Below are 25356 nucleotides of genomic sequence, written 5' to 3' on the forward strand. Positions count from 1 at the left end.
CTCACAACCAAAAACTGCACCCACATCAGCAGCACTGGCCTATCAGGCACTGAGCCACAAGTGACATCACAACCACAAACTCCACCCACAGGACCAGCACTGGCCTATCAGGCACTGAGCCACAAGTGACATCACAAACACAAAATGCACCCACAGGACAAGCACTGGCCTATCAGGTACTCAGCCACAAGTGACATCACACTCACAAACTGCACCCACATCACCAGCACTGGCCTAGCAGGCACTCAGCCACAAGTGACATCGCAACCACAAACTGCAGCCACAGGACCAGCACCGGCCTAGCAGGCACTGAGCCACAACTGACATCACAACCACAAACTGCACCCACATCACCAGCACTGGCCTATCAGGCACTCAGACACAAGTGACATCACAACCACAATCTCCACCCACATCACCAGCACTGGCCTATCAGGCACTGAGCCACAAGTGACATCACAAACAGAAAATGCACCCACATCACCAGCACTGGCCTATCAGGCACTGAGCCACAAGTGACATCACAAACGCAAACTGCAGCCACATCACCAGCACTGGCCTATCAGGCACTCAGCCACAAGTGACATCACAAACACAAACTGCAACCACATGCCCAGCACTGGCCTATCAGGCACTGAGCCACAAGTGACATCACAACCACAAACTGCAGCCACATCACCAGCACTGGCCTATCAGGCACTGAGACACAAGTGACATCACAACCACAAACTGCAGCCACGTCACCAGCACTGGCCTATCAGGCACTCAGCCACAACTGACATCACAACCACAAACTGCAGCCACATCACCAGCACTGGCCTATCAGGCACTCAGCCACAAGGGACATCACAACCACAATCTCCACCCACATCACCAGCACTGGCCTATCAGGCACTCAGCCACAAGTGACATCACAACCACAAACTCCACCCACAGGACCAGCACTGGCCTATCAGGCACTGAGCCACAAGTGACATCACAAACGCAAACTGCAACCACATCACCAGCACTGGCCTATCAGGCACTCAGCCATAAGTGACCTCAGAACCACAAAATGCACCCACAGGGCCAGCACTGGCCTATCAGGCACTCAGCCACAAGTGACATCACAACCACAAACTCCACCCACAGGACCAGCACTGGCCTATCAGGCACTGAGACACAAGTGACATCACAACCACAAACTGCAGCCACCTGACTAGAACTGCCTATCAGGCACTGAGCCACAAGTGACATCACAACCACAAACTACACCCACAGGACCAGCACTGGCCTATCAGGCACTGAGCCACAAGTGACATCACAAACACAAAATGCACCCACAGGACAAGCACTGGCCTATCAGGTACTCAGCCACAAGTGACATCACACTCACAAACTGCACCCACATCACCAGCACTGGCCTAGCAGGCACTCAGCCACAAGTGACATCGCAACCACAAACTGCAGCCACAGGACCAGCACCGGCCTATCAGGCACTGAGCCACAAGTGACATCACAAACACAAACTGCACCCACATCAACAGCACTGGCCTATCAGGCACTCAGCCACAAGTGACATCAAAACCACAAACTGCAGCCACATCACCAGCACTGGCCTATCAGGCACTGAGCCACAAGTGACATCACAACCACAAACTGCAGCCACATCACCAGCACTGGCCTATCAGGCACTCAGACACAAGTGACATCACAACCACAAACTGCAGCCACATGCCCAGCACTGGCCTATCAGGTACTCAGCCACAACTGACATCACAACCACAAACTGCACCCACATCACCAGCACTGGCCTATCAGGCACTGAGCCACAAGTGACATCACAACCACAAACTCCACCCACAGGACCAGCACTGGCCTATTAGGCACTGAGCCACAAGCGACATCATAACCAGAAACTGCAGCCACATCACCAGCACTGGCCTATCAGGCACTGAGACACAAGTGACATCACAAACGCAAAATGCACCCACATCACCAGCACTGGCCTAGCAGGCACTCAGCCACAAGTGACATCACAACCACAAACTGCAGCCACAGGACCAGCACCGGCCTAGCAGGCACTGAGCCACAAGTGACCTCACAACCAGAAACTACACCCACAACACCAGCACTGGCCTATCAGGCACTGAGCCACAACTGACATCACAACCACAAACTGCAGCCACATCACCAGCACTGGCCTATCAGGCACTGAGCCACAAGTGACATCACAACCACAATCTCCACCCACATCACCAGCACTGGCCTATCAGGCACTGAGCCACAAGTGACATCACAAACACAAAATGCACCCACAGGACCAGCACTGGCCTATCAGGCACTCAGCCACAAGTGACATCACAAACACAAACTGCACCTACAGGACCAGCACTGGCCTATCAGGCACTCAGCCACAAGTGACATCACAACCACAAACTGCACCCACATCACCAGCACTGGCCTATCAGGCACTGAGCCACAAGTGACCTCACAAACACAAACTGCACCCACATCACCAGCACTGGCCTATCAGGCAGTGAGCCACAAGTGACATCACAACCACAAACTGCAGCCACATCACCAGCACTGGCCTATCAGGCACTCAGCCACAAGTGACATCACAACCACAAACTCCACCCACAGGACCAGCACTGGCCTATCAGGCACTCAGCCTCAAGTGACCTCACAACCACAAAGTGCAGCCACTTCACCAGCACTGGCCTATCAGGCACTCAGCCACAAGTGACATCACAACCACAAACTCCACCCACATCACCAGCACTGGCCTATCAGGCACTGAGCCACAAGTGACATCACAACCACAAACTCCACCCACAGGACCAGCACTGGCCTATCAGGCACTCAGCCACAAGTGACATCACAACCACAAACTGCAGCCACATCACCAGCACTGGCCTATCAGGCACTGAGCCACAAGTGACATCACAACCACAAACTCCACCCACAGGACCACCACTGGCCTATCAGACACTCAGCCTCAAGTGACATCACAACCACAAACTCCACCCACATCACCAGCACTGGCCTATCAGGCACTGAGCCACAAGTGACATCACAACCACAAACTCCACCCACATCACCAGCACTGGCCTATCAGGCACTCAGCCACAAGTGACATCACAACCACAAACTCCACCCACAACACCAGCACTGGCCTATCAGGCACTGAGACACAAGTGACATCACAACCACAAACTGCAGCCACATCACCAGCACTGGCCTATCAGGCACTGAGCCACAGGTGACATCACAAACACAAACTGCACCCACATCACCAGCACTGGCCTATCAGGCACTCAGCCACAAGTGACATCACAAACACAAACTGCACCCACATCACCAGCACTGGCCTATCAGGCACTCAGCCACAGGTGACATCACAACCACAAACTGCACCCACAACACCAGCACTGGCCTATCAGGTACTCAGCCACAAGTGACATCACAACCACAAACTGCAGCCACATCACCAGCACTGGCCTATCAGGCACTGAGCCACAAGTGACATCACAACCACAAACTCCACCCACAGGACCAGCACTGGCCTATCAGGCACTGAGCCACAAGTGACATCACAAACACAAAATGCACCCACAGGACAAGCACTGGCCTATCAGGTACTCAGCCACAAGTGACATCACACTCACAAACTGCACCCACATCACCAGCACTGGCCTAGCAGGCACTCAGCCACAAGTGACATCGCAACCACAAACTGCAGCCACAGGACCAGCACCGGCCTAGCAGGCACTGAGCCACAAGTGACCTCACAACCAGAAACTACACCCACAACACCAGCACTGGCCTATCAGGCACTGAGCCACAACTGACATCACAACCACAGACTGCAGCCACATCACCAGCACTGGCCTATCAGGCACTCAGACACAAGTGACATCACAACCACAATCTCCACCCACATCACCAGCACTGGCCTATCAGGCACTGAGCCACAAGTGACATCACAAACACAAAATGCACCCACAGGACCAGCACTGGCCTATCAGGCAGTCAGCCACAAGTGACATCACAAACACAAACTGCAGCCACAGGACCAGCACTGGCCTATTAGGCACTGAGACACAAGTGACATCATAACCAGAAACTGCAGCCACATCACCAGCACTGGCCTATCAGGCACTGAGCCACAAGTGACATCACAAACGCAAACTGCAGCCACATCACCAGCACTGGCCTATCAGGCACTCAGCCACAAGTGACATCACAAACACAAACTGCAACCACATGCCCAGCACTGGCCTATCAGGCACTCAGCCACAAGTGACATCACAACCACAAACTGCAGCCACATCACCAGCACTGGCCTATCAGGCACTGAGACACAAGTGACATCACAACCACAAACTGCAGCCACATCACCAGCACTGGCCTATCAGGCACTCAGCCACAACTGACATCACAACCACAAACTGCAGCCACATCACCAGCACTGGCCTATCAGGCACTCAGCCACAAGGGACATCACAACCACAATCTCCACCCACATCACCAGCACTGGCCTATCAGGCACTCAGCCACAAGTGACATCACAACCACAAACTCCACCCACAGGACCAGCACTGGCCTATCAGGCACTGAGCCACAAGTGACATCACAAACGCAAACTGCAACCACATCACCAGCACTGGCCTATCAGGCACTCAGCCATAAGTGACCTCAGAACCACAAAATGCACCCACAGGGCCAGCACTGGCCTATCAGGCACTCAGCCACAAGTGACATCACAACCACAAACTCCACCCACAGGACCAGCACTGGCCTATCAGGCACTGAGACACAAGTGACATCACAACCACAAACTGCAGCCACCTGACTAGAACTGCCTATCAGGCACTGAGCCACAAGTGACATCACAACCACAAACTACACCCACAGGACCAGCACTGGCCTATCACGCACTGAGCCACAAGGGACATCACAACCACAATCTCCACCCACATCACCAGCACTGGCCTATCAGGCACTCAGCCACAACTGACATCACAACCACAAACTCCACCCACAGCACACGCACTGGCCTATCAGGCAGTGAGCCACAAGTGACATCACAAACACAAACTGCAACCACATCACCAGCACTGGCCTATCAGGCACTGAGCCACAAGTGACATCACAAACACAAACTGCACCCACATCAACAGCACTGGCCTATCAGGCACTCAGCCACAAGTGACATCAAAACCACAAACTGCAGCCACATCACCAGCACTGGCCTATCAGGCACTGAGCCACAAGTGACATCACAAACACAAACTGCACCCACATCACCAGCACTGGCCTATCAGGCACTGAGCCACAAGTGACATCACAACCACAAACTGCAGCCACATGCCCAGCACTGGCCTATCAGGTACTCAGCCACAACTGACATCACAACCACAAACTGCACCCACATCACCAGCACTGGCCTATCAGGCACTGAGCCACAAGTGACATCACAACCACAAACCCCACCCACAGGACCAGCACTGGCCTATTAGGCACTGAGCCACAAGCGACATCATAACCAGAAACTGCAGCCACATCACCAGCACTGGCCTATCAGGCACTGAGACACAAGTGACATCACAAACGCAAAATGCACCCACATCACCAGCACTGGCCTAGCAGGCACTCAGCCACAAGTGACATCACAACCACAAACTGCAGCCACAGGACCAGCACCGGCCTAGCAGGCACTGAGCCACAAGTGACCTCACAACCAGAAACTACACCCACAACACCAGCACTGGCCTATCAGGCACTGAGCCACAACTGACATCACAACCACAAACTGCAGCCACATCACCAGCACTGGCCTATCAGGCACTGAGCCACAAGTGACCTCACAACCACAATCTCCACCCACATCACCAGCACTGGCCTATCAGGCACTGAGCCACAAGTGACATCACAAACACAAAATGCACCCACAGGACCAGCACTGGCCTATCAGGCACTCAGCCACAAGTGACATCACAAACACAAACTGCACCTACAGGACCAGCACTGGCCTATCAGGCACTCAGCCACAAGTGACATCACAACCACAAACTGCACCCACATCACCAGCACTGGCCTATCAGGCACTGAGCCACAAGTGACCTCACAAACACAAACTGCACCCACATCACCAGCACTGGCCTATCAGGCAGTGAGCCACAAGTGACATCACAACCACAAACTGCAGCCACATCACCAGCACTGGCCTATCAGGCACTCAGCCACAAGGGACATCAAAAACACAAACTGCAGCCACATCACCAGCACTGGCCTATCAGGCTTTGAGGCACATGTGACCTCACAAACACAAAAGCAGCAACATGCTTGATGCTGTCTAATCAGGTGGTGAAGCAAAAGTCACCTCACAAATACAAAAAAGGAGCAATGTGGTTGCGGGTGGCCTAGCAGATACTGAGGCCAAATGACTCCACAAACACAAACAGCAGCAATATGCATCGAGCTGGACTATCAGGTGCTGAGGCTGAAGTGACCTCACAGGCAGCCATGAAGCCTTATATCTGCTCCTGGCCTCTTTGCGACTGAGGCACAATTGACCTCAACAAGCACAAACAGCAGCAATGTGCATGCTGATCGCCAGTCACATACTGATGCACAACTGACCACAAAAGCACCAACAGCAGCAATGGGCCTGCTCCCCCTTTATGAGGCATGGAGACACAAGAGACCTCACCATCATCACCAAAGCTACATGCATGCTGTTGGCCTACCAGCCTCAGAGGCACAACCCACCTCACAAGCACAAATGGCATCAACCTGCCTGCTGCTGCCCTATCTGGGACGAAGTCACAACGGAGCTGAAAAGTGCAAACCTTCACAGAGGAGAAGCTCACCTGGGCCACTTGCACGTCCCTTGATTACGCTGTGATCACTCCACACAGAACAGTCTCCTGCAAACGGCTTTCATGTCCTGGCAAGACTCTCTCCAGATCATGGCACAGCTCCACTCTGGCACCCTGCACACAAATCACAAAAGGAACAATTGGTCTCGCTTTTCCTTTAGTACCATCAAGTCCAAGCTGGGAGCCTTTGCACTGCAGCACCTACACAATGGCAGCAGCATGCCACTTCCATTTCTAGTGCATTCTAGGGACAGAGATCAGCTGAGGCAGCAGCTGCACATAAAAGGGTTTCTGACACTCTCAGACCAACTTGGCACTGCACCAGGTATCAACCTGATGCCAGACCTCTGCTCTGACACCTACTCTACAAACACACTGCCTCTGCCCCACACAGCTGCCTCTTCTGCTCGATACAACCAAGTGCCAGCAAGAACAGATGCATGCAGGACACTCACCACTTGTACACTCCACAGCCACTGCTGTGCTCGCTGCCTTCCCTTGGCTCCGCAACCCAGACACACAACCAAGCTCTTGCGGAAACACCACAAGGTGGCCAATGCACTCTAGGCTCACAAGGCATGTGCAAATGAGCAGCACAAGATCAGGCACAGAGTCCCAAAGTAACCTCCCTTCCTTTCCTTCAGTTACTTGGACAAGGAGACCCGGGGAAGGGAAAAAGGGTGCAGAGGCTTTGAAATGAGGCTCAAGCAGTGAGACAGACCCACACTGGTCAGCTGCTGAAATGACAGCTCTCCTGGCTGCACAGCCTCTGCAGCAGCAGTCCGGGCTCCACAGCTGGCTTCACAGAGCACACAGGGCTGGGTGACACGGGTAACCTCGCCCTGGGCACATCTTCACCCCTCCCAGAGCCAGCAGCCCAAGAGCTCAGGTCAAGCTACAGACGCTTTGGGGCACTCACACAAAGGCACCCAAGACATGCTGGCATCTATTATAAGGGTCTTGGACTCGTCCTTTATGGCACCACAACCTCCTAGGAAAAGGAGGGGGCACAAAAGCTGAGCGGGCTGGCAATAACAGCACTTGTGGGAGGCGGAATTTGCAGCACAGCAGAGGTACCAGGAGGTGAACCCACACCCCAAGTCACCCACAGAAGACAGGCGCATTTATGGAAGCCTTCGCATCCACACGTAGCCTCTTCTCAGTCACTTGCAGCTGCTTTCACAGAGGGCTCACGACACTGGCCAAGATGTTGACAGGTACAGGGACACAGCCTGGCATCCTGCCTCCATCCTCAGCGGCTCTAGCACTGCATTGGGAACCTCCATGAGTGGAGCAACCTAGAAAGAAAGAAAGAATCGGAGTGGTACTGGCAGTTCTGCTGGCCTTACAGAGTTGCAACAGGCAGGGGCAAATGTCTCCCCTCTGTGCTGAGCTCTATTGGGGAGAGCACAGCCAGCAGATCCACCGAGATCTTCCACCCCTCTTTTTGGCACAGCTGACACCATGTCTGTATACCGGGTCGTGTTTGGGAGACAGCATTCAGACCTTGCAGGAAAATCTCACATGCTCCCTGCTCTTTTGAGAGGGACAATTTCTAAAGCGCACACACCCTGGCAAGAAGAGATTACTCACACCACTGCTCACACCAGCACTACATTCATTTAGCAGCCCCAAAAGTCTAGCTGGACTCCCTAGCTGACTGCGAGGACGCTGCAAGCTTCTACTTAGCAACAAGTGGAAAGGCAAACTCCATGTCCATGCTCACCAGAGAATATCATCTGCATTTGAAATGTAGCAGTACTAACTCATGATGATGGAGTGGAATAAAATTTTGTCAGATGATGTGGAATATCGACTTCTGCTTGATCAATGAGTTGCATTTCTGTATTGCTGTAGAGCTCTGCAGGGGTCAATTTCTCCTCTGAGCACACGCAACAAACCCAGAAGTGACCTCACCACCAACATCCAAGCCATGCGTCTTCTCCTCACCTCTCAGCTGCTCACATAGAGGTGTCATCACATCACAGATTCACATCATGGCCTCATAATACTCACAATGCTCTGAAACACCCATTGCCTACCAGTTACTACACCAAAAGATTAGCTTCTGCTATGCATTTTCAACACCTAGCCTACGAAACATAAGAATTGGAGAACAGCCTGCAAGTAATTCTTGGCAACATTTTCTAATGGGAGGATTGCATGGGAGCAGCGATCATGAAACTGAAGACAGCAGGGCCTCATGTCCCAGGCACAGGGAGAAGCCTTCCTTCAACTCAGAACTCTGGTTCCTTCCCCAATGCTGAACAAAACCAGAAAATCCTCTACACATCCAGGACAACAAGCATTCTCCTATTTTAGGCCCTGACAACTGGAGACATGAGGAAGGAGTCAGGCCAGGGCATCTCAGTTGGTGAAACCAGCAGAGACACAATTCAGCAACTCTTCACCCTGACCTAGCAGCATGGAAAGAACAACGGCAAGTGCAAGCACTGGCCGTTCATCAACTTTCAAGGCCCTGACAAGCAAAACAGCTCACACTTACAGAGCTCTTCTGCAAACACCCTTCACCCTGCTGCCAGGATCACAGGTCTCGGCGCAAAGCAAGAGGCAGGGAGCAAAAACAATGGCTAAGGCACGGCATGACATGCGGGCACAGCCTCTCTCAGAGACACTCGGAAATGCAGTTTTCACAACAAAATCACCATAGGGAAGGGCACCTCGTGAGGACATCAGCAGCCTGCTCACACTTTGCCCAGCACCTCCCAAACGCACCTCCGAGCAGCACCTGGGGCTGCGCTGGCAGCAGCACCTCAGGGAAACGCTTTAACAGGGATCCCAGAGCCACCACAGGGACAAAGGTTCCTGCACCCAAACCCCACCGAGCCGCCCCGGCCCAGCTGCTCGCGGCAGGCCGCCACGTCTGGCTGCAGGGCAGCTCCCCCCTCTGGCCCACGTCGCTCTGGCCCCTGCTCACGGCCCCACCAGCCCCTGCTGCAGCTCCTGCAGCAAAGCAGCCCCGGCACCAGCACCGCTGCCCCGCCCCGGCGGGAGGGCACCCGCCGCCATTTGAACGCGCCCGCAGCCCCCACCAAACCCTCTCGCCCCCTCGCTTCTCGCCTGCTTTGCTCCCGCTCCTCTTTCACGTCTTTAACGTCTTTTTTTTTCCATATGTTGGACTGCAATTGGCTGACAGAGCCATCAGTGAAATCGGTGCCCGCCCTCCTCCTCCTGACAGCCAATAGGAGGGCTGCACTGGGCGATGCCATGGCAACGCTGGGCGGTCGGGCGCCATGTTGTGGGCGGCAGCGCGGGGCGCGGCGGGGCCTGGGGGCAGCGCGGCGCCGTGTTGGCGGGCAGTGCGGGGCCCCGCGGCGCGGCCGCTGACCCGGCGGGGCTGGGCTCTGTGGCAGGGGCCCCACGGGGCTGCTGGGTGCCCTGCGCCCTGGGGGCCATGCGGGGCGCGGGGGGGCAGCGCTGGGGCGTGTGCTGGTGGCATCCCTGGCACCGGCATGGGGGCCCTGGGGCTGGCCAGGGCTGCGGAGCCCACGGGCAGTGTCCTGCTGCCCGCAGGGCAGGGCAGTGTCCTCTCCCCCTCCTGCCCCGGCCCCCTGCCCACGGCAGGCTCGGCTAGGGAGCGGTGGTGTGGTGTCGTGAGGGGGATGGGGGAGATGGCTGTGTTGGGCTCACCCCAGCACTGCCCACCCCAGCTCAGAGAAAAGACCTTGGCGTCAGCCAGGACCTATTGAATGAGGATTGCACCTCCGCCTGTTTCCAATCTGCTCTCTCAAATGTATGTTCTTTTGGGTGCAGTGATTTGAGCCCAATTTGCAGGAGTACAGGGGCAGTGGCCATCTGAAGATGGCATCTCTGAGCGCAAAACATGCTGCGCCAAGTTGGAAGGATCGAGGGGGAAGGAACAGAGATTTTTCCCAAACACACAGTGGACTTGGTGTTATTCCAAGGTGATGGTTTCATTATGGTATATGGACATTTCCAGCAGGGTCTTGAGAGCCCCATGGAGCTGCAGGCCACCTCATCCTCTGGGATGCAGGACCCCTTTCCTCTCAGAGCCAGAGCCCAAAGGGGGGGCCACTCCCAGGAAAACCTATCATGGATTCCCATGCCCTCCCCACCCTAAGAGGTGATGGAGCTGGCCACACAGAAGCCTTGGGGCTCAGGACAGGCATTTTTACAGGATCCAAGGCATGTGGGATGAACCAGCACAAAGCATGGCCACAGGCTGAGAAATGCTTTGGTGAGCCTCAAAACTGGTTTCTGCTGTGGGCCACTCTTTTTGTGGAAGCAGGATGTAGGACAATGTGGGACAGGACGTAGCCTTCCTCCTTTAGGCACCAAGGCAGGCTCTCTGCTTTTAAAAGTGCTCAGCAAGGTTTCTCAGTCGGCAGTGCTTGAGCTAGAGATGCTATGCCAGAGAAGAGCAAACATAGCCTTAACACACATCATCCAGAGGCCCTTATCCAGGACCCTGGAGCCTGCCAGGTTTCAAAGCCATGGGCGAGGCCAGGTAGCAAATGTGGGGAAGTTTTCCCATTTCCCATGAAATTTGCCCATCTTTCCTTCTGGCTGAGCCTGAGGAAGCCATTTCTCATCCCTGGGCCTCATTTGGTCCTTGTGCTTTTCAGTGTCACCTTGGGGCTGTGCTTCTCCCCTGGCTACGCTCCTCAGCCCCCTGCCCTCCTCCTCCCTGAAGGCACCCTTGCTCTCCCGGGGTCTGTACAGCCCTGACATCCTGGATCTCCCACATTTTATGACTCTGGGCTTCTCAGGACATGCCCACACACTGCAGTGCTGCTGTCCAGGCTCCAGTGCAAAGCCTATGAGGCAGTGCAATGCCTCAGGACGTGCATTTTGACTCACTCCCAAGTTTGTGAGATGACCAGCTCCCAGCTCTGCAGCTGCTGAAGCTTGAGAGCATCCCTGCAACCGACCTTCCTGCTCTTGCTAGTCTCCACACAGGCCTGGGACAAATCTTACAGAAGGGAGACTCCATTTGCCTTGAATACTGTGAGAGATGTGGCTTTCCAAGTCACTGCAAAAGGAAGGACTTGTTGACTTCTTTGGGTTGCTTCTTGAGCCTGTGGCACCCCCTCTGTGATGCTGGGAGCCCCAGCTCTGCAGCCTGGTGTCTCTGCCCTTTCTCTCCCCTGTCTCCTGCTTGTCTACCCAAAGTCTTCTCTCCACAGCAGGGGCATGGAAAGTGCTGCTCTAGAGAGCTCATTTGAAGCTGTGACACGTTGTGAAGCTGAAGGCCTGAAGGAGGCTAGTCTGGGATGTGGCCTCTCCTCCTGCGCTCCTGTGTGCCTGGAAGCCCATCCATGGGCTGGGAGCAGACGTTTGCCTGCCGCTCCTTGCCCATCTCCAGGATCCTCTTCCAGAGACCTGCCACTCTGGCACCAAGGAGAGCTGCTTCCTCCTGATCGAGCCGCTCTCCTTGGAGTGACGACCTCAGGGCTCTGGCCCCAGGAAAGACACGGTCACCACAGGGACTGCCCCATCACAATGGCCTTGTGGGCACGACGCCACTCCCATCACAAAGCCCTGGTGGTCGCTGTGGGGACCTCCATCAAAAAACCCTGGTGGTCTCTGTGGGGACTCCCATCACAATGCCTTGGTGGTGACCATGGGGACTCCCCATCAACAAAGCCCTGGTGGTCGCCGTGGGGATCCCATCACAATGTCTTAGTGGTGACCATGGGGACCCCCATCACAATGCCTTGGTGGTGACCATGGGGACTCCCCATCAACAAAGCCCTGGTGGTCGCCGTGGGGATCCCATCACAATGTCTTAGTGGTGACCATGGGGACCCCCATCACAATGTCTTAGTGGTGACCATGGGGACCCCCATCACAATGCCTTGGTGGTGACCATGGGGACCCCCCATCACAATGCCTTGGTGGTGACCATGGGGACCCCCCATCACAATGCCTTGGTGGCCACCGTGGGGACATCCATCACCACGTCATTGCCTCCAAGCCTCTTGTTCCAGCTCTGAGCCCGGCTGGGAACTGGGATCTGCAGAGCAGGACAAATTTTCCTCTCCCCAGCTCAGCGTTCCTTGGGCCTTGTGGAGGCTGCCCTTCTTCAGACAATCCATTGCAGAAATCCACTACAAGGCCACCCCTGTTGGTCTGCCCCCTAATCCTCACCCACACACTCTCGAATGCCTCACCGTCCGTCCCTAGGCAGAGCTCCCTGCATTCCCACTGCTCTCTCGGCGTTTCTCTTCCCCACATCACCCTGCACCTTTTCATTGCCATCCCATGCCGTTACATCCTCACTCTTTGCTGAGTCACCCTCTCCTCCCACTCACTCCCACTTGAAGGCTCTCCTCACCAGCTTGGCCACCTGGTTGACCATCAGGTTGGCAGATGGGAACAGTCTCCTTGCAAATGAAGCGTGACAACCTGCAGCTTCACTCCCTCACTGCGGGCTCGGCTTCAGCATCTCCTCCAGCTGCTGTAACCCCAGGCCAGCCCGCAAAGCAGGTGCTCCCCTCTCCTGCGATCCTCTTCCTACTCATGGGGTTTGTTTTCAGCCAGAAATCCCTCTCATCACAAAACTGCAAGGACTGGCACGGGCTGAGAGCAGGACTGTAGGCGATGGACCATGTGCTGCTGCAGCATGGTTTTACACCCCCCTCAGCTCGATGTGACATCGACCCCCAACCTGCTACCATAAAAAGAGAAAAAAAAGCTGAACTTGGGTGCTGAGCTTCAGAAGATGGGCTTGTTTCTCCCCACGCTCATTTACTACCCTCGAGCCCTCTGCCCTGCGGCTGCACTGAAGAGCCAGGCCACAGCCTCTTGACTCTGCCCTTTCCCATCGTGCCCCTGGCACAGCCAGAATGAAATTAAGCCCTTGAGATTGAAGGGTGGGGGAATGGAGTTAACACCATTAATTATTTGCGTTTAATATACAACCTACTGACTTTCATTTAAGAAAAAAGTTTCTTTTCTCTTCTTCCTCTCAATTTCCTGATTTTCCCCAGAACAGGAGAGCAGAAAATCCATATCTTTTAAAAGGGCTCCCTAGTTTCACATACCTGCCTTCTGCACCTTTTAAGCACCCTCTCTCCCTCCCGCCTCCCCCCCCCACACCCCTTAGTTCCTTTCCTTTGCTTCAGCAGCATGCTAAGAGCGAGAAAGCATAAGTGGGGAGGGAGAGAACAAAAAAGAGATACAAGAATGAACAGCAGAGGGAAGACAACAGAACATTATGTATGGAAATGCTTGCAAGCCCTCTCAGACACACAGAAGAAATCATTTCCTTCCAAAACCTGTACAGTGAAAATGACCTAAAAAGTGAACCAATTCTGCATCCGTGTGGAATTTAGCACCGAGAGTTGCCAGGGACACACTGCTGAAATGATCACTTTTGAGATGACAAAGCCTTCCAAGAGGCAGCCTAGCCTGCAGCAGACCACTTCCAGGGGCAGGGCAGAGCAAGGCAGGTGTCTTCATTGTGCTCCACTTCTTATCTTAGCCAGTCCTCACTTTTAACAACAGGTTTCCGATCAGGCTTTACAGGGTGTGAACTACAGGGACAGTAAAACAGCAGAAATTATCACTTGTGCACTTTCACACAGAAGCAACACACATGAGGGAAGGGATGGTCATGAAAAAACTGCTATCAGGGTACATGACAGCAATATGAATTATGGTATCCGAAATGCAGAGTTAAAATATGACTCCTCAGGAAATATTTCTTCTTCTTGCATCAGTGCATGCTCAGATCTGCACGGCTGCTGCTGCTGGCAGCATGTTGGGTGCATCACTGTGCCAGGGCCAAGGCCACCCCACAGGCACTGGCTGAAGCCCCCGTCCCTCTTGCACTGACTCTCTCGCGCTCCACGGTGAAGTGGCAGCATTGGATCACGGTGCTCTTGTGCCGGTGCTCTGCTGGCCAGCGGCCCAAGCGTCGAGGGTATCAGATGTACAAAGTGTCCACAGACCAAAGCCGATATCCTTAACTGCACCTTTCCTGTCATACAGAGAACATCGGCTGTCAATATGCTACCGAATTTGACTTACAAAAAAATCAGGGCGTCGATTTTAAGTGCAAATCCATTCCTATCAAAATCCATTCTCGGTCAGCACATGCTGGTACTTCAGAAGGCAAAACCCAAGGTGACAAAAAATGCCTGTGTGCTCCAGTCCAGCTTTTAGCCAGAGGCACATTTCATGCTGATCCTTCAGTCACAACTCGCCAGCAACGGTCTCCCAGCAGACACAAAGCACAACCCAGCCTTCTCCCAGCAACATCCAGGGGTAACTACAAACAGGGTGAACATGGGCTGCGGAAGCTCTGGGGGAAGGAGCGGCCCCAGCAGGGCAGGCTCATTCCCCATGCAGAGGGGCTGCGTGGGGCAGGGCTTCTCACAGCTCCCGCTCACCCCCACGACACTTCCCCAGGGGCTTCTCAGCAGGAAGCTTCAGGCAGGGACGACACCAAAGGCAAGGAGCTTCCCTGAGCCTCTGCTTCCAGATCCGTGCTGCTGCGGTGGGGGGAAGGGAAAGGAGCCCGACACTCTGAAGCCCACGGAGAGACCAGCAGGTCTGCGAGGAAGCTCAGAAAGCGCCTTCACACCACTCTGCCCACAGGCAGCACCAGCAGCACCTCTGCTGGCTCCACCACGCCTGCTGTCACCTCCAGCCTGGAGCCACCACAAGCCCAGCTCCACCCGTGCCCTCCCCTCGCGGCCGGGACGGCGCTGACAAACAGCCACCGCAGCCGGCACTGAGCCGCGGGGCCGCCAGCACAAGGGCGCAAGAGCCAGGGGCTCCCGCGGGGCCGCAGGAGGCCCAGGCCAGGCCGGGCCTTCCCCAGCAGCTGCTCGCACACACCGGGCCGCGGCAGCTCCGACTGCCCCTGCGCGCACAGCCGCTCGCTCTGCCCAGCCCTCGGCCCTCGGCCCCGGTGCGGCAGCTCCCGGCGCTGCGGCTCGAGGCTCCGGACGGCCCCGCGCCGGGAGACGCTGCCCCACGCGGCATCAGCTGCCTCTCGCCCCCTCCCTCCCCGCAGGGCCCGGGCAGCCCCGGCCCCACCCCTGCCCCGCCCCTCACCGCCCTCCTCTGCGCCAGTGCGCATGCTCCGTGGGAGGCGGCACTTCCGGCCTTGTGGGGGGCAGGGCCTGTGTGTCCATGGCCACCGCCCATGGTGCCGCCGGCCCCGCCCCCGCTGGGCCTCGCCGCGGCACCGCTCTCGAGGCCGCGGAGAAGCAGCTGCAGCAGCGGCAGGTGTTGGCGGCTGCTGCGCAGGGAGCCCGCAGCGACGCTGCAGCCCGGCGTGTGCTCGTGTGGCCGGAGCCTGCGGCGGCTGATGCCAGCTGGGGCCGGGGGCGGGGAGCGAGGGGGATCCGCGCCGGGGTCGGGGAGCGAGGGGGATCGGTGCCGGGCTGGCCCTGGGCTGCGGGAGTTGGGCTGCAGGGGAGCGTCGGCGGGGAAACGCTGCTGCCGGGGCGCTGCTGCCACAGGGCCCCGCTCTGCCCCGGGGCCTGGGCAAGTCTCTGCAGGGGGACGCACGTGCACGTCACGCGAGTCCCGGGAGGCCGTGGCCTTTTTTTCAGAAGTGGGCGAACAACCCAGGGGCCATCGCAGCCTTTGGCATTATCTGCCATGAGCGGGTGGCCCTGAAATTTTGTCTCCATCAGCAGCCCAAGAAAGGGGCTGGAGGGGGGATCCCAGAGTGTCCCTCTGCCGGGAGAGCATAGAGAAGCCCTGGAGGCCGGCCCAGAGGAGCCACCTGAGCATAGAGATGGTAGGGAGGGTGTCCCCTCCAGGCGACCATAGAGGTGGGGCGTGGTGCCTTGCAGACTGTCCCTCGCCATGGAGACCTTCGAGCCAGCATGGGCGGAGCCAACCCCAGAAAGTCCTTGAGATTCGTGACCCTCCTGAACTCCCGTTCTCCCCGAGCTTTCCTTTCCACCCCTTCTTCATCCCACGCTACTTCCAGTGCTACCTCCAGGAGAGAAATGTGGTTGGTTCCAGTTTCCTGCACGTGTTACACATCACAGCAAATACAGCCCTTCCCTATTTCTGGGGTTCGGCCACAGGTGTGAAACACTGGTGCTGGCTGACATTCAAGATCTTTTCACGGTACAAAAAGCATTCCCAGCTTTTACATTTGTGGTGCTTTTCCATGTGGACTGGGCACCTCTCTCACAAAATCCTGGACAAACCATTTAAAGACTAATAGCCAGGGCCTTGTGCTGCCCCCGATCTACACATCAGCTTGCAGTTAAGGCACCTTATTCTTGTGCCCGTGTTATCTGCAGTCTCAGAGCAGGCAGAAATGGCAATAATACAGCTATGGAAATGTTTGTGCAATGCCTGACAAAGCTCAAAAAAGTTTCTTGACCCAAACACCTTCCTACCATCCTTAACAGGAGAGTAATGTTTGTTGTGCAAAAGGAGAAGAGGTCTTGAGATATTTGAGATAGTTATTTGGCTTAAATATCCCCCAGCTTTTTTTTAACCCTTGGACATGATGAAGATGTGTAGAGTAATGTGTAGCAGATCCTTAGACAATGGAGTTTTGCTCAGCACAACTGTCCTGTTTATGGACCACCAGCAAAACAGTGGTCATTGCCCTGCTCTTTAGACTGACTAAATAGTGCTACTTTCTGTGGTTGGTTTAGAAATGGAGGGTAGATCATATGGCACTGCCTGTCCAACCCCAGCCACTTTTATGATAAAGGCTGGCAGATGGAAAGTCTGATCAGAAAAAAACAAAACAAAACAAAACTCCCTTTGACTCTAGGGGATCACTGACCCAAACACTTATAAGATCTCTGTATTTGTATTGCTTAAATCAATAGTGGGGAACTAGAACGATGTGTGCCAAAGCTGGTCCTTCATGCTGCAACCCCAAAGCCTAAGCCTCTGTGTCCTTTGGGAACCACAAGGTGACAGAGAAGTGGGACCTCGACATCAAGACCAAGTGGCTGCAGCACCTCCAGGGCCTGCACTGTTAGAGGACGCTGGATCCAGTGAATTTTTGAATAAAGGGATTCCTCCTTCCTGGTCCACTGGAAGGGAGACTGCTGCGGTTCTCTGTTCCCTGGTCCTGTCAGCAGTGAGGCGGGATACGTACTTCCAAGAGGCATACACACGCTCTGTATGGACATGGTCGACCACCAAAAAATCAACTCCGGCAGGGGCACAGTACCTTTACAGGCACCACGGAGACACGAGTAGCGCTCATAAACATGAACGATACAAACGGCCTGGTCCTGTTCTTTCTCACCAGCTAATCAGACTCAAAGCTTGCAGGAGACCTCACACGTACCTTTGCATGGGTGTCTCTGGTAGCTGGCTGCCTTGACATCTGCAAGCCTTCCACACATGCACTCACGCAGAACAGCGAGCACGCTCACCCAGAAAAGAGCTAGGAATAGGATTTAATACAATGATAGGCTACACTGCAGAGAGCAGGTACACAGCCGGGCCAGACAAGTGTCCCTGCCAGCAGCTTGCTTACACATGACTGGCCCCTTTTATTCCCTTTGCCTCCATTTTCCCATGCTGCTTCTTCCATGATGCAGCTTGATCCCTCCCTTTCTCCAGCTTTATCCCCTTTGAAATAAACAGCCCATCTCTAAGTATTTTTTTCTTCATTGGTCCCAGTTTTACTGCCTATGTACTCAAGTTTAATATTTCTGGTACTGTTAGCTAGGTAACCCCTGGCTCATGTGGTGCTTCTGATATCGTTAGCTCGGTACTGCTGGTGCTGCAAGAGTCTACTCCCCAAAGGATCCCCAATATGCCAGTTATGTGTGAAGCTTGTCCTTTTCTCATATAACTCTCCCTTAACCACTGCTGAAATCCAGCCATCGCTCACCGTGCTGTCTGGAACTTGTCAGGGTCTCATTCTGTTCCCTGCAGTGTCCAATGATTTCTCATAGCCACTAGTTTCTCACATCCTGTTCAGTTATCTCAACTCCAAGGCAGAGCCTAGTCGTCTGCCTGCATACCCTAACCCTGTGTTGCCGGTGGAGCTGTGGGCCTGGATGGGAAGACCCAGGGCCACCACATCCTTCACTGTGGTGCACTAGGACCCGCCTGGAGCAGGATGACCAAGGTGCCCAAGAGCGCCCAGGTGCTCTGCTGGGCTGAGCTTTGGTCACCCAAAATGCCATAGCTTCCCTGGGGTCTCATGTGAGGAGATGGATTTTGCTATAAAGAGTTCACCCTTGTAGAATTCCCTTTGGAAATGAGATGCTAATACACAAAATTTAAAAGAGCTGTTAAGGGCAGTTCTGCTCCTCAGACACCCTAACAAAATGAAATGCTGATTAGAAACAACTGCAGAGGAATAAAGCAATGTCAATGTTTTCCCTTCCTCTGTGCTTTTTTTCTTCCCTGTGGAATGCAACAAAGGAGAAAAGGAATCTCTAAAATACTCTTCCTTTTATCAATATTTGTTGTAAAAGGAGTGATGCACTTCACTCATAAGAGGGAATAGCACTACATTTATTGCAGTAAGACAGCGACTTAACAAAGTTCAATCGTGAATAAGAACGATTTAATGAGGTTTGATTGGCAAGGTTCACTCAGTTATTTACTGCGTGAAGGACAGGGTCAGATGCATGCACAACGGAGACCCTCCCGTTGAGTCACGAGGTTCAGAGTGGACCCCCTTGCTTTCTAAACTCCTTGAGAGAGGAGCCTAGGTGTGGCTGGATCCAATCCTAGTCTCAGACTTGGTCAACGGTTTATGTCCTAGGAATTATGTGCACAATTAATCAGAGATATAACTCACCAAAGTTTCGCGAAGCTTGCAGAAGTTCAGGATGCTATTAATCACTTACCGAGGATCTGTCGTGGGTAAGGAATCTCTCAACCTCAAGGAGTAACCTTGAGAGGCATCCCTGCTCAAAAGAAGGTTCTGCAGTGCAGCCCGCTGCCATGCAGGAGAGCTCAATGGGCTCTGGGCTGCCCCCTATTTATGGGGGGGAGATGATTGACTCATAGTCATATCTGCATACTAGACAAGCTTAGTTGGCGCATGCTCAACTAGCCCCTGCGTACATGCTGTTTGCAGGGAGGTCAGGTTGAAGGGGAGAGAGCACATCAGTGTGGGGGGGAAAGGAGCACACTGTCACAGTCGGGGCTCTTGGGGCACCACCAGTGTGTGCAGCCACCCCCACAGCCCCAGGGTGTGTGCAGCCAAGCTGGGAGTTCAGGCTCTCGACAGCGACCCTGGGGAAGGAGCTCCCAAAGGCCTTACCCTGCAGGGGGATGATGGGCACCTCCTGCCCATGCTGCGTGGCATGGCCAGCATCCTGGAGCTCCATCTTTTCCTTGGTGCTCTGGCTTCCCCTGCGCAGTGGGAGGGTGCCTGGCAAACACCTCTGGCTTTTCAGGGAGGTCCCCTGGGAAAAGCTGTGCCCAGCCCCAGCCTCAGCCGCAGCCCCAGAGTGGCAGAAGAGAGCTGCCCTCTCCCGTCCCACCCTGGCAGTGCCAGCCCCACCTCAGCCCGCTCCTGAAAGGCTTCAGTGCAGCCCTCAAGGGAGCTGGAGCTGCCTCGCGCCCTGGGCCAGTCTGGCAGGAGGAGGGTTGGCATAGGCACAGCAGCAGTAATGCCGAGAGCAGGGGGAGGAGCAGGGAAATTGGGGTGAAGACCCCTGCCCTTGGCTGCACGACCAGGGCATTAGACAGGTGATGCCTCTGTGACCGTCCAGGCTCCCGGTTCGGGGTGCAGCACTGGGGTTTTCATGGGCTTCCAGTGCAACTGAGACTGTGGTGAAGGCAAGTGGGCAGACCCAGGCACAGGCAACTGCAAAGGCCGGGGGTGGAAACGTCAGTGTGGGGCTGGTGAACGTCCTCCCTCTCTTCCCTACGGGGAAGAGAGTTCCCAGGCAGTGCTGGACTATGCTTTGGCTGATGGGAGGGGAGTACAGGGCATGGTGGAAGAGGCAGATGGACCATCCTGGGGTGTGTGAGGGAGTTTTCCAAAGCCCGGGGTTGAGCCAGGGACCTTTGAATCTTCCCTCAACGCTCTCCCAGCCAGGCTCCTTCTGCCCGGCCCTAGGAGCTCTCGTCCCCATGCCAGTCATGCCACAGCAGAAGCTGAGGAGCTGGAGGTGCCTCAGGCCAAGCTGTGCCGACCCTGGGGAGCTCTCCCTGAGCATGGGGCAGGCTGAGCCCTTCCTCGCATGTCCCGTCCTGCTGGGAGGGCAGCATGGGGATGGGGGAACAGCCTGTGTCTGCCCAGGGGCAGTGTGGGACCTTTTGCAAGGGAGGTGACCATGACAGCTGCCACACTTCAGCTCCCCAGCCCTCCCCTCCTCTCCCCAAGCCGGGGATCCAACCCCAGCCAGGCAGCGGGACACCCACTTCCCCCCAGGCTGGGGTCTTTCTATTCATGGAGTCACCGAGGAGTTTTGGTGGGATTGGACTCCTGGAGGTCTCCAGTCCAATCTCCCACACAAAGCAGGGCTGGTCAGAGGCCTACAGTCTTGTTTGGCGATTGCTGGACTGTGCCTGAGCCCCGTTACCATCCCCAAACCTGCTCTGCTCCTCTTGTCTGGGCACTGCAGGACAGCACCTCTTGTCGGTGGGTCACTGCCCTGCCTGCCTTGCCGGCACCCTTGCCTCCCAACTCCCCTTCCTTTATGGAGCAGCCCTGCTCTTGCTGCTCCCAACAACACTCTTTGTAGCAGGAACCCAGTCACAAATGGTGCATAACCAATTGACCTGAATGCAGAGAGACCTGCTCTCCCAGCTGCCCATCGTAAAATCAGACCCAAGTGACTGCCCTAGCTTTTTCTATCCAGCTAAGACTCTGTATGCAGTGTTACCTGGGTAGGGGGTCCAAATCCAAAGCACTCCTTACACGTTTGAATTGGCTGTCAGGCAAGAGTTGCTGCTGTGCATATATGGTCACTGTTTGTACCTACAACCTTCTCTAGGATCTGCTAAGACCCCAGCTTCCCTTGCCAAGGTTTTCTTGACTGTAGTGCAGAGGTAGGTCTGAGGTAGAGACAGGGAGTCAGGTCAGCAGGACGGGGACAGGATCAGGTCAGCACCCGAGAGGTGCAGGGCCGGGCACAGACATGTCCACAGCATAACTCAGGCAAGGCCCAAGGACAAGGGGAGCAGCTCCTGGCAAGGGGGAGGAGACCCCACAATGATGCCAGTCACTCTCCGTCTCCCCTGCTCTTGTGTCCAGGAGATCCCCCTCCCTGTCTGCCTGCAGCCCCTCTGTGCCCGCCCCACTGCCCAGCACAGCCCGAGAGCCCTGGCCCTGCAGCCCCTCTGGCAGCCTGCCCCGAGCTGGGGCACAGAGAAACCTGCTTCTCATTTTCTGTCTCTGAATGCTGCCCTGCTCTTCTCCTGGGACGTGCCTGCTCCCCAGAGAGCCTTTCCGCAGGTGAGTGTGTCCATGCTGGCCTGGCTGGCTGATCCTGCACCCCTTCCCTGTGCTCCCCGCAGGGCCCTGGACTGGTGCTGCTCTGCAGAGTGAGCAGGCTGTGGGACCATGGGGCCACGGGGTGACTCCTGCACTGGCCGTGCTGATTGGGGCAGGAAGCAGATCCAGGCAGACATGGCTCAATACCACTGACACTGTTGGCACGTGTCTGTGCTCATGGATGGTGCTCAGAGTGACCCCAGGGAGTTTGCGATGGCAGGAGATGTGTTTGGGTGGGCACTAGCTCCATCCTGTCATGTTTCACTGTGGGTGCAGGAATCACTCTCCAGTGCCCCTTCCCTGGGCCTCCTGGGTCCCCACTGCCCCTCTGGGGATTGCAGAATCCTCCTTTCCCCATGTATACCTGGATTTAGAGCTTTACCTTCAGGTTACTCCACCATGGACTTTCCCTCATTTTGTGAGGCTCCACTGACTGCCCTCCCCCAGGCACACGCTGTCCCTGGAGATCCCCTGAGCTCTCCTAGTGGCTCAGATTCCTCTCCAGAAGAATGGGCATCTATCGTCAGCCATGTCACATGTGGGACAGACCCGGGCAGGCATTTCAGAGACCGTTCACCATCTCCACTGGCACTGGTCACTGAGAAATGAGGCCAAATCCAGTTCTCAATCCCTAAAAGATCACACTGGGACTCTGAGCTCATCCCCTGGAGCCCACGGGGTACACCGGCAGAGTTGCAGGCCCTTTTGTGGTGCAATTCCTTGGGCATATTTTTGACTCCACCATCTGAAGAAAAGCCAGACCTGAGTCACCTCTCTGTGGAGATCCCCTTTTATTTTAAAGGGGCCCATTACTTGGTCTGCCTGTACTCACAGGAATCTACATGGAAACACAACCTTACCACCACCACACAATGAGAGCTCTTGGGCCATAGACACACATCAGAGCACAGCAGGACAGTGTGGAAATGAGGAGAACAGCCCTGAAAGGAGAAAGTCCTGCTGCTGTGAGTTGACGTGTCTCTGGGAAAGCTGCAGCCCCCACACAAAGGCTGTGGCAAGGAAACACCTGCTGTGGCAGTGGTGGAATGGTCCTGAGGAGCAGAGGGTCTGTCCCCACAGACTGCATCCACACTCTCCTCCCCTCCACTCCTGCTCCGCTTTGAGCATTGGAGAGCCGTAGAGGGAAGGGACCAGTCCACGGTGACAGCTGTCTGCCTGCCTCACAGGAGAGGGGTGTGAGATCCCCCCCCGACTGTGGCCAGGGGAGCTGAGATCTCTTCATGGATACAGGACCCTCTTTACTCACTTTACTCACTCCCTCTTTACTTGTCTGAGTCTGGTGGTGTCCCCCTGAACTCACTTGGTGTCAATGCTGAAAGAGACACTGCAAAGGGAAACTCTCCACATTGCACCGAGGGCATCTGAGGGAGCTCAGACCAGCAGACTCTGAGATTCCCCCATCTCTGATGATGAAGAGGGAAGCCTGGCTTCCTGCTTCAACGCTATCTCTGGGTCAGATTCAAATGAGAGATTCCTGAGGACAAGTGGCATGAACCAGGAATTTTTTTCTTTTATGAGAATATAACAGGGAGAAACAAGAAAGAAATGAAGAAGACATCTTTGATGCCAGATACCCTGAGAATGATAAGTGGATGCACATGGCATGGTTATTGGCGTTGATATTGTACCCACTGAACCGGTTTCCTCAGCGCATCCTTGAGCTCCTTGTTCCTCATGCTGTAGATGAGAGGGTTCACTGCTGGAGGCACCACTGCATACAAAACTGTCACGACCAGATCCAGAGCTGGCAAAGAGCTGGATGGGGGTTTCAGGTAGGCAATCATGCCCGTACTAACAGAGAGGGAGACCACAGCTAGGTGAGGGAGGCACATGGAAAAGGCTTTGTGCCGTCCCTGCTCAGAGGGGATCCTCAGCACAGCAGTGAAGATCTGCACGTAGGACAGCACAATGAAAACAAAACACCCAACGACTGAACAAAGACTAACCACAAGAACCTCAACTTCCCTGAGGTAGGAGTCTGAGCAGGAGAGCTTGAGGAGCTGGGGAATTTCACAGAAGAACTGATCCACCACATTGCCTTGGCAGAGTGGTAATGAAAATGTATTTGCAGTGTGCAGGGCAGCATTGAGAAAACCAGTGCCCCAGGCAGCTGCTGCCATTTTGACACAAGCTCTGCTGCCCAGGAGGATCCCATAGTGCAGGGGTCTGCAGATGGCAACAAAGCGGTCATAGGCCATGACAGTGAGAAGAAAACACTCTGCTGACAACAAGAAGAGAAGCAGAAAGACCTGGGCAGCACATCCTGAGTAGGAAATGGCCCTGGTGTCCCATAGGGAGTTGGCCATGGATTTGGGAACAGTGATGGAGATGGTGCCAAGGTCGAGGATGGAGAGGTTGAGGAGGAAGAAGTACATGGGAGTGTGGAGGCGGTGGTCACAGGCTATGGCAGTGATGATGAGGCCATTGCCCAGGAGGGCAGCCAGGTAGATGCCCAGGAAGAGCAAGAAGTGCAAAAGCTGCAGCTCCCGTGTGTCCGCAAACGCCAGGAGGAGGAACTCAGTCATGGAGCTGCCATTGGACATTTGCTCCCTCGGGGCAGAGGGGGACTGTCCAAGGAAGAAGAGATGTTGACAAGTTAGGACAGACTTCTGTAAGCAAAAATTTCTCATAAACCCCTGCAAACACACATACTTTATCTCTCTCCATCTCAGTAGGACTGTCATTGAGCTCTGTGGCTTCAGCTTGCGGTTTGTGCTAGCTGAATTTGCGATGAGGAGATAGAAATCCTCAGCATTGCTACTGCACTCAGAGTGATCAGCTGTGATTCCTGAGAGGCAAAAGGTTTCAGTTTAGTGCAGGATGAATTCAGTGCAGAGTGAGGAGAGCTGGCCTGTCCACCCATCGTGTTCCCAGCTGCCCTGTGGTCACAGCTCTGGGAGGTGGAGGACAGCTGCACTCATGTTACCTTAAAAAGAAATGACACTGCTGAGAGCAGAAGAATCCAGTTCCAAAGTGCAGATCAACAAACTCAGCACCCTTTCTCAGGGCATCTGAGGGAGGTCTCAGTACTCCCCTTCTAGCCAGGAACAGCTCAGGCTCATTCCAGTTGCC

The 25356-nt window shown here is 54.9% G+C and overlaps 1 pseudogene; it reads right to left on the reverse strand.

The window, feature by feature from the left end:
* Positions 1-23891: 23891 nt before the first annotated feature.
* Positions 23892-25356, reverse strand: part of LOC136996284 (adenylate cyclase type 10-like) — a 29897-nt pseudogene continuing 28432 nt past the window's right edge.

This window comes from Apteryx mantelli, unplaced genomic scaffold (genome assembly GCF_036417845.1).
Source record: "Apteryx mantelli isolate bAptMan1 unplaced genomic scaffold, bAptMan1.hap1 HAP1_SCAFFOLD_33, whole genome shotgun sequence".
Taxonomy (NCBI): Eukaryota; Metazoa; Chordata; class Aves; order Apterygiformes; family Apterygidae; genus Apteryx; species Apteryx mantelli.